Source organism: Pelobates fuscus, chromosome 8, assembly GCF_036172605.1.
Source record: "Pelobates fuscus isolate aPelFus1 chromosome 8, aPelFus1.pri, whole genome shotgun sequence".
Classification (NCBI taxonomy): Eukaryota; Metazoa; Chordata; class Amphibia; order Anura; family Pelobatidae; genus Pelobates; species Pelobates fuscus.
This window is the reverse complement of record NC_086324.1, coordinates 179,582,800-179,593,657: the sequence shown is the minus strand read 5'-3', so window position 1 is coordinate 179,593,657 and position 10,858 is coordinate 179,582,800.

Sequence of the window (10,858 nt, the reverse complement as noted above, 5' to 3'; positions counted from 1 at the left end):
ATAGTCTGACTAACCCCACCTTCCCATCATCTGAAGGAATAGTCTGACTAACCCCACATTCCCATCATCTGAAGGAATAGTCTGACTAACCCCACCTTCCCATCATCTGAAGGAATAGTCTGACTAACCCCACCTTCCCATCATCTGAAGGAATAGTCTGACTAACCCCACCTTCCCATCATCTGAAGGAATAGTCTGACTAACCCCACCTTCCCATCATCTGAAGGAATAGTCTGACTAACCCCACCTTCCCATCATCTGAAGGAATAGTCTGACTAACCCCACCTTCCCATCATCTGAAGGAATAGTCTGACAACCCCCACCTTCCCATCATCTGAAGGAATAGTCTGACTAACCCCACCTTCCCATCATCTGAAGGAATAGTCTGACTAACCCCACCTTCCCATCATCTGAAGCAATAGTCTGACTAACCCCACCTTCCCATCATCTGAAGGAATAGTCTGACTAACCCCACCTTCCCATCATCTGAAGGAATAGTCTGTCAACCCCCACCTTCCCATCATCTGAAGGAATAGTCTGACTAACCCCACCTTCCCATCATCTGAAGGAATAGTCTCACTAACCCCACCTTCCCATCATCTGAAGGAATAGTCTGACTAACCCCACCTTCCCATCATCTGAAGGAATAGTCTGACTAACCCCACCTTCCCATCATCTGAAGGAATAGTCTGACTAACCCCACCTTCCCATCATCTGAAGGAATAGTCTGTCAACCCCCACCTTCCCATCATCTGAAGGAATAGTCTGACTAACCCCACCTTCCCATCATCTGAAGGAATAGTCTGACTAACCCCACCTTCCCATCATCTGAAGGAATAGTCTCACTAACCCCACATTCCCATCATCTGAAGGAATAGTCTGACTAACCCCACCTTCCCATCATCTGAAGGAATAGTCTGACTAACCCCACCTTCCCATCATCTGAAGGAATAGTCTGACTAACCCCACCTTCCCATCATCTGAAGGAATAGTCTGACAACCCCCACCTTCCCATCATCTGAAGGAATAGTCTGACTAACCCCACCTTCCCATCATCTGAAGGAATGGCCTTCCCATCCACCTGAAAGATTGGCGTTTGACTTAACCTGCCTTCCCGTCCACATGAAGGAATGGAATTTGTCTAAACCCACCTTCCCGTCCACCTGAAGGAATGTCTTGCTCTGCATACCTTCACCTTCCACTGACTATATTATACATTCGCCTTCAGTGTAGATTGCAAACCACGAGCATTTTGTCATCTCCCATAACTATACTGTATGTCAGCTTTTTTTGAGAATGTGTTTTTCTAAAAATTTCAATTTTTTTTTTGTGAATTGAAATTGAAAGTCAACCTAAAAAAAAGTTTTGTATAAACTGTTATAAAAATAAAGTTCTCTAGGTTTTGTTTCCAAGCAATTGTATATGTTCTCTGCTGTTTTCACACCCCTTAAGTTACACAAGCATGTGCTCCATATGTAGAGGTGGCTGCAGGTTCTAGATTCAGACGGTCAGATCAGCCAACCTTTTTGAGGTCAATATGAGTTCTATTAAGAGGGTTTATAATATTGATAGCTAGAATGCATTGAAAACTACTGAAAGCTTAATACTTATGCAACCTCATTATTACACTCGCTTACCCCTTGGTTGCCTTTTAAATTAAAGGGACACTCCAGGCACCCAGACCACTTCTGCCCATTGGAGTGGTCTGGGTGCCAACTCCCACTACTCTTAACCCTGCAGGTGTAATTATTGCAGTTTTTTATAAACTGCAATAATTACCTTGCAGGGTTAACTTCACCTCTAGTGGCTGTCTTCCCACTAGAGGGAACTTCCTGCTCTATAGCACAGAAAACCTGTGCTAGAGCGTCGCTGGACGTCTTCACGCTGTGTGAGGACCTCCAGCGTCGCTCAAATCCCCATAGGAAAGCATTGAAAATCGTTTTCAATGCTTTCCTATGGGCAGACCTAATGCGCATGCGCGGCATTGCCGCGCATGCGCATTAGGTCTCCTCGGCCGGTGGGCGGGAACAGTCTCGCCAACCGGCCAACGGAGCCAGTAGGAGGAGCGGCGCGGAGGAGGAGGAGACAGCGACAAGGGACATCGTTGCTGCCTCAGGTAAGTGACTGAAGGGGTTTTCACCCGTTCAGTAACCGGGGATGGGGGGGTGGGAGGGAGAGGGAAACTCCAGTGCCAGGAAAACGGATTGTTTTCGTGGCACTGGAGATTTCCTTTAAATGTATTTGGGATTTTACTTTACATCCTAATGGCTTCCTGACTCCACACATCCCAGGTAGGGGTTGTACCACCAGAGCTATATTACACCAGAGCAGGTTATCTGCTCTGCTACATGTGAATAGGAGACCTACCTTTTATATATGGTTAACCATTTATTCATACTGTACCATTGGATATTCTAATTTTTATCATTTCATATCACACTATTGTTTGGAGATATACCATCACTACTGCAAAAAATATATATTTCCTAAGACCAGGATTGTACCATCCATGCTGAATACAGTAGAGTTCTCAGCAGCTCTATAAATTGTGAGTACACCTTCATTATAGGTTTGCTATCTAGTTATTCAATATCCATTTTACACTATTGTAGGTTTGTTTTTTTTTTTTAGATACTCAACACTCTATAACAGAAGACAACCTCTGATATATATGAAGGCGTAGCTTGTAACTGTGGGAGGGGTTACCCGGCTATAAAAACTGACAGAACAGTCACCGCTGGGTTCATTCAGAACCCTCGACTTCCGGTGCACTCACCTGAGGCTTCGTTCCCACGCTGTCTCCTTCAAGCCAAGTTCTCCCAGGCAAGAAAGACTACTTTGGCCCACAGCCACGAATATTCAGCCTGATAGGAATACTTACCTGGCAGACCCAGCTCCTCGACGTTTAACCTACCTTGCTACAGCCGTACGCTCCGTTCTACTCCTCGTGCCTGCCAGAAATAGTGCCAGGCTGACCTCTAACCTTAACGCTTGTTCGTCCCCATCCAATTCGTACATTTCTGTTCTATGTTTCATGTTCCTGTTCGAGGGCATTTGTTAGTATCTAACTCACCGAATACAAGGCTCTAGATGGCTCACTTACAAGCCCTAGTGGCCAAACTTCATTAGGACAGTTTAAAAAATCCAAATCTTCATGAATTATTTCACCGGTATTCACTTGTTTAAAAAAATTAGGTGCATTTTATTTGTAAATCTTGAGAATTGCATCACAAGTTACTGTTGTTGGAATAAATGCATTAGTTTTACATATAAGATAGTGGTTAGTCCTTATTTAGACATTAGAATGTTATTTTATCCAGTTTTGTCATACTGTATTAAGTTTCACTCCTTCTGTACCTAGTTTACCAATTCCCTTGTATTATTACATGTTCCTAATGCTAGGTATTATCAAAACCGTATAAATCCCTCACAGTCTCATTCGACTGCAGCAGTCCACTGAGCATCCCTTAGTGACGTAAATCTCTCCCATACACAGGGTACGTATAATTGTGTATTCTCTTTAGCATTGCTGTTTTCAGGAAACATACCACCATGTATCACTTTATTCCAAAAATGCTCTACAACATACATCACGTTATCCATCGCCGTATCTGCCCCAATGTACCGATGCCACTTTTCATCCAATTGGGTATTCACTGGCCACATTCCTAGGGATTTGTAGGCCCCTACACCCCTTCCCCTTTTTTTATAACGATGACCTAAGTAAACTGTATACCTGGTGTATCATGTTAACATCTTATTTCCACCATGCATGAGTCCATACTCTATTTTAGGTCTTTTTGTTACCGTTCCTACTCTCCCCCAGAAGTTTGGGTAATTCATTGGATTTCTTACTCCATCCACAATTAACAGGTATACCTAGTGACACATAACCTTTTATCATTCTATTCTTTACTAGTTTTATCCTCAGATAATCACTACTAGCAACTCCACTACGTATCACTGTCCTCTTTCTCCAGGTGAGTTTTTCTCACAATACGGTACAAAAAATTAGGCCCAAATATGACGTAATCTTCCACATTTCCCTTTTTAGGTTTTCATCCTTGTCTGTAAAGAAAATACCGTAAGCTATGTACTTCTCCATCATTACATTATACTACTGTCCCACCATAGGCTAGGATTGGTCAACTGGCTGTATTGTCCATAGCTTACTGTAATTAATCTACTCCTGTGAGGCCAACACCCATCCTCAATGGAGGTATACGCCCCTCGGCCCATTAACCGCTGTCAGTTACTAGTCAGGGCTTCACAAAGTCACACTTATATTATGTCTTCTGTCTGTCATCGTGAAGCCAACGCTCCTGCCACATCATTCAGTGGTCCCCGCCCACTCGGCCCTCCTCATAGATAGAGCCTCTCTTGGCACTAGCAGGGCCTCATTTTCCTTGTAGTCCAGATAATTTTAGGTTTAATACTTTTTTATTGGGATAACTTCCTTTTTTTTTTTTACAGTACAATGACATAAGAAAAAAAAAAAAAACATTCATAAATATGCATATATCACTACATACATATACATTCGCCTACGTATATTAATGATACGATGTGGGTAGCTCCCTGTTGAGTGACCTACCCAGATGGTATCATCACATATCCTAACAAACATTTAACAATACCTGGATAGAGCAGGGAATAACAAGCATGGGTCAATTAACCAAGATGAGCTTCCATGTTAGATACCACATTATTAGAGTAATAAATCTATTATCTATCGTTATTAAAGTATCCGGCACTTTTTTTTTTTTTTTTTTTTTTTTTCATTTTGAGCCAGACTACTAAATGAAACTTTGTATAAGTACATTGCTTTGTAAGTACTTTTTTTTTTTTTTCAGCTGATATCAGTATAGTTAATATTAAACAATTTTTAATAGAAAGAGAGAGAGGGTCAAATCAACTAAAACAGTCTCTAATTTTAAGTATCAAATTATCTAGATGATGTATATACTTCCTGTTGTTGTTAGAATATGCAACTCCTCTTTCCATTTCTAGTTGGTGCAATAATTGTACTATAAACTGTCTGCTGTCAGGTATATGGGTTTGTTTCCAAGTTCTTGCAATTAATATCTTTGTTGCAATAAAAGAGTGAATAATTAATATTAAATGAACTCTTGGGAGTCTATCACATTTAAGGTGTAATAAGCCTACTTGTGGGCATTTTTTGACTTTGATATTAAAAAACTCAAAAAAATTGTATGTTTGGTCCCACAAGTTAGAAATTAATGGGCAGGTCCACCATATGTGTAGCATATCGCCTTCATGCTTATGGCATCTCCAACATAAAGAAGAATTAGATATAGATATTTTAGCTAATCTTGTTGGTACTAAATACCACCTATGATAGACTTTAAAAAAAGTTTCTATTAGGTTTAAACAATGTATATGTTTTCTCAATATTTTCATAGGAGTGCACCAATCGTAATCAGTCAATACTATATTGAGATCTTTCTCCCATTGTTTTTTAGCAGTAGGAAGAATATCCGAATAAGTTTGTCTGATCAGATCTATAGCCATGGAGCAAATCGATTTTGTTGTTTGTTTCTCAAAAATCTTATATACCAAATTATTCAAGCCACTATCTCTTCTTAATAGAGATTCATTTATAAATCCTCTAACTCTTAGATAAGTAAAAATCTCTGTATCAGACAGATTTAGACTGGATTTAAGATCCTTAAACGGCAATAAGCTTCTATTTTGGAGAAGGTCTCTGACCCATATCTCCCGTTCTCCTCTCCACTTGGAGAGACTTATGTCAGGGATAATCCTTTCGATGACCCTTATGTTTGCTCCCTCGATTATCTTTGTGGATATCTTGAGTAATTTTTTGATTCGCTGCCATTCTCCGATCAAATTAGAAACGACCATAGAATTGGTCTGCATTAAATGTATATTATAATTAGTTTTATCATCCCAAATCATAAGTGATAGATCTTTCTCTTTTATCCTTGTTGATTCTATCTGATACCAAGGTTGTCTCCTTGAGTCAGAGCTGTAGAACTTATGTATATGTGAAATTATGTTAGCGCTGTATATATCTTTAATTAGTGGGAGGGCCATTCCTCCTTGATTAATTTTTTTTGTTAAAACTTGTGATTTTATTCTTGGTGATTTCCCTTTCCAAATAAAATTAGAAAAGGAATGTTGGAGCATATCCAACCATGGTTTTGGGACTTTCAATGGAATCATATTAAACAAATAGGTCCATTTAGGGATAACATAAGCTTTTATTGTGTTGACTCTTCCCCACCATGAAATTTCCAGAGGACGCCATTCCCTTAAAATTTTGTTGGTATTTTTAAGTAATTTTAGAAAATTACATTCTAATATGTTCTGAGGATTCGCCGTTACCATAATTCCCAAATATTGGAACTCTTTTTTTGTCCAGTGAAAATTATATTTTTCGTGGAGATATGCTAAGGTACACAAGTCTATATTAATTGTTAAAGCTGTGGTTTTATGGAGATTTATCTTATAATTAGATACATCCTCGTAGTTCTTAATCTCTTTCATTAAATTACCAAGAGATATCTTCGGATCTGTTATTGAAATTAATACATCATCTGCGTATAGGCATATCTTTGCTTCTACTTCATCAATTATCACACCTCTTATTCCCTTATTTTCTCTGATAGCAGTAGCTAACGGTTCAATTGAGAGAACGTATAACAGGGGAGACAATGGGCACCCCTGTCTCGTTCCATTGTTTATATCAAACCATTCAGAGCATATATCATATCCTATTATTCTCGCAGAAGGACCCTTGTATAGAGCCTTAATCGCATGTGCAATCCAGCCCTCAAAACCGAATGCACTTAGAACTCCGTTCATATATCCCCATCCGACCCTGTCGAAAGCCTTCTCTGCATCAATCGACAGGGTCAGAAGGGGCGTCTCCGTCAAATGAGCGTATTCAAACAAGTCGATGATTCTCCTAGAATTATCGCTCGCATGACGACCTCTGACAAACCCTATTTGATCTATATGTATCAAATCGGGAAGTATTAAATTGATTCTATTAGCCAGTATGGCAGCATATAATTTTATATCTATATTTATTAGAGAAATAGGCCTATAGTTTGTTATTTCTGTTGGTGATTTATTTGGCTTCAAGATAGGTTTTATGTTGGCTCTCAATAGTTCTTGAGTTATTTTACCAGATGAGGCAGCCTCATTAAACATTGCCGTCATATTAGGACTTATAGTTTTTTTAAATAATTTAAAGAATAAATTTGAAAATCCATCCGGACCCGGAGCTTTTGATAATTGTAGATTATTTATAGCTTCCTCTACTTCCATCTGGGATATTTTTTGATTTAATTTTTCTTTTTGAGCTAATGTAATTTTTGGAATTTTTATTTTATTTAAATATTTTTCTATTGCTTGTTCTGTAGATATATATTGAAGATTGTATAATTTTTCATAATATTTCCTAAATGAATCGCCTATATCTTCCGGAGACAGCAAAACTTTCCCACCATCAACAATTTTATAAATCTTATTGTCCATTTTGTTTTTTTTAAGACGATCTGTCAGTAATTTATCTATTTTATTACTTCGATAATAAAATTTAATTTTAAGTCTTTTCAAATTAAATTCTATTCTTTCAAGAATCTTTTGATTTATCATATTTTTATATTTTTTTATCTGAGTTATTGTATCTTGAGAAAAATTTTTATTATTTTGAGCTTGTAATTTGTATAATTGTAGATAAAGTTCAGATATTGGGGCCCCTCTGATTTTTTTTTCATAGCTGGCAAGCTTTATAAAATAACCTCTGGTGACTGCTTTATATGTACACCATACATTTTGATTAGATGTTGTTTCAGGAGTATTTTCCTTGAAAAACATTTCAGAAAGATTTTTTATATGTTCTATATTTTGTTTTTTTACTAATAAGGAATCATTAAGTTTCCATGGTGAAAATTCTTTTTTCCCGTTTTCTTTGATTTCTAGTATAAGGAGATCGTGATCTGACCATGTATTAATTTCAATTTTGATAGTTTTTGTTCGTTTTAAAAGATCCAGGTCTCCCCAGCACATATCTATCCTTGCTGAGGTTTTATGGGCCGTAGAAGTATGAGTGTAATTACGGTCACTGGGATGGAATATTCTCCATAAATCAAAGATATCATTTTTTTTTGCTAATTTACTTAGGGAGGCTGCTTGGTTTACCAGGTTTCCATCTATGTGTTGACCAGGTTTTGTTTGTTTATCTAATTTAGGGTCAGCCACACAGTTGAAATCACCCGCTATCAGGAGTATTCCTTTGCGGATTGTTTCTACTCTTCTCATTATTTTCAATAGATGTTTAACTGGGGCTTTATTTGGTAGGTATATGTTAAGTAAGGTATATTGAATCTCATTAATCTTTCCTATCCAAATAATTGATCTCCCTTCGATATCTGTTTCGGAATAGTCGCATGAATAATTAATCGAATTAGAAAACAATATTGCAACCCCCTTTTTTTTTTTAAATTGATCTGAAGCTTCAGCAATAATATTAAACTTTTTATAGTTCCAGTGATGATTATCTTTTTTTTTCCAGTGTGTTTCTTGGATAAAGGAGATTTGGGCTTTTTCTTTTAATAAGGTATTATATAAATAAGCTCTTTTGTTTGGGGAGTTAAGTCCCTGCACATTAATTGATATTAATTTTAACATTTTTAGTAGTTGGTTTCCATAACGAACACCTTAGTTTAGCAATTCCCATTAACCATTCCCTTTTCAACCAGGTATATATACAACAACATTTAAAAACAAACAACAAATCATTCAAGATACTAAAAAGCATCCAAGCTGCGTAGGTGCTGGCGATTTTGCAGCACCTCCGTATTGGAATACAACTAGATTCCAACATCAAAGTATCATATAGATACCCACAGGGAGGGAGCCTTTGTTGGAGACAGGAGGGGATAATATGTCACAAAAAGGAAAAATTGACAAATAGTTAAATTGTTCCCTGGTGTTACCACCTTGCCTTTTTTTTTCTACTTCAAAACAATTATAATTTTAGACTTCTAGTGCGTACTTCCTGTGCTATATTACTTTAGCGTAGCCTCATTTCTAATACTATATTTCTTTAACTTACAATGTATGATTTGTCTTATTATATCACCTTAGATTAGAGTGCGTAATTTCATATGTTATGTTTCATTAACTTACTATACATAATTTCCAATGTTTTCTATCATTAATTTACAGTGCCTAATTTCTAATAATAAATTGCAATAATTAACATTTGTGATCTCTTACATTAATTCATTAACCTTAATTAACAGTGTTTAATTTATCGTGATATATTGCTTTAACTTCCATTGTGTAGATAACCGTACTACTTTCCATGAATTAAAAGTGCATAGTTTCTCGTGATATTTTGCGCTAGCTTACATTACTTAATTAACAGTGCATATTTTCCTTGTGTTATATTATATTAAATCTTATACTGTAATAATACATTATGGTATATATTTTCTATTTGAACTTCTGCCAAAATATTTTCAAACAAATTGTGATTCTAGTCTTTGGTGGAGAATTACGGTAAGTCTAATCTTATAGTCCTGTAAATAGCTTATAATGTATGGATACTTTAGGTATTTTTCAACGTCTTCTTTTTTTTTTTTTTTTCTTTAATATCCTTCCAGGACTATGATGTTAATATGCTATTAATATGATTTTAGCGTTTGATACTCATGATGGAGTAGTAGGCAATTTGTAGTGAATGTCTGATGTTTTAATTTTCCAGTCCGTTCTTTTTTTTTTTTTTCTTTTTTTTTTTCTTTTTTCTTTTTTCTTCCCCTCTTGCTGTTTTTCTTTTTTCTTTTTTTTTTTTTCATCCTTCCTCTCACATCCTCTTTCCTTCCTTTTCTTTGTCTTCTTTATTTCTTTTTTCCTTCTTCCTATCATTCCAATCTTTAGTTTTTAGTTTTCTATTAGTTGTAATAGCCACTCATTGGCTTTCTCATATGTTGTAAATGAGAACCATTCATTCTGGTGATATATTTGGAGAGAAGAAGGATGTCGCCACCTAAACCTCAGATTGTGTTTTATTAACGTTTGAAATATTGGTGAGAATTTTCGTCTTTTGGCTCTTGTATAATAAGAGATATCTGGAATAGCAAATATCTCTTTAAATTTTCCTTCTGTGGATCTATTATTTTTTAAGGCCAACAGAATTTGGTTTCTAGTATCATATGAATGAAACGCCACTATTACATCTCTTGGAAAGTCGTTTTTGATATTTGTAGGTTTAAAAATTCTGTGGCATCGATCCATTGTTAATTCATGGGGGTCTGTTGATATCTTGAGAGAAATGAATAATTCTTTAAGGAAATCCTTTAATTTTTCATTTGTTATACTTTCTGGAATATTTCTAAATTTTAAATTTGTTCTTCGAGTCCGATCTTCCAAGTCTGCCAATTTGACTTCCAGTTGTTCCAATTTGCGCTCCATTTCTTTATGAGAATCTTTAAAGGATTGGATCTGAAATTCTGTATGATCCTGTTTTTCTTCTATTGTTTGTATTCTTGTTAGTACTTTAGAAATATCATTTTTAAGGTCAATAGAATTATCCTGGATCTCTTTTTTTATCTCTTTTGAGGTGTTATCCAACAGTGATTTTATGATTTCTATAGAGATAATCGGTGGTTCTATAGCTGGCAGGATCATCTCATTGAAGGAGTCTGGAGAAGGTTCTTCGTTGGTATCTTGAATTTTTTGAGGAGAAAAAAATGTAGAAAGTCTCTTTTCTTGTTTTAAAGATTTCTTTTCAGTTTTTGATGAAACTTTAGGTTCCTGCGATCGTTTAGAAGCCATTTTAGGAGGAAACTAAGGTGGGTATGGC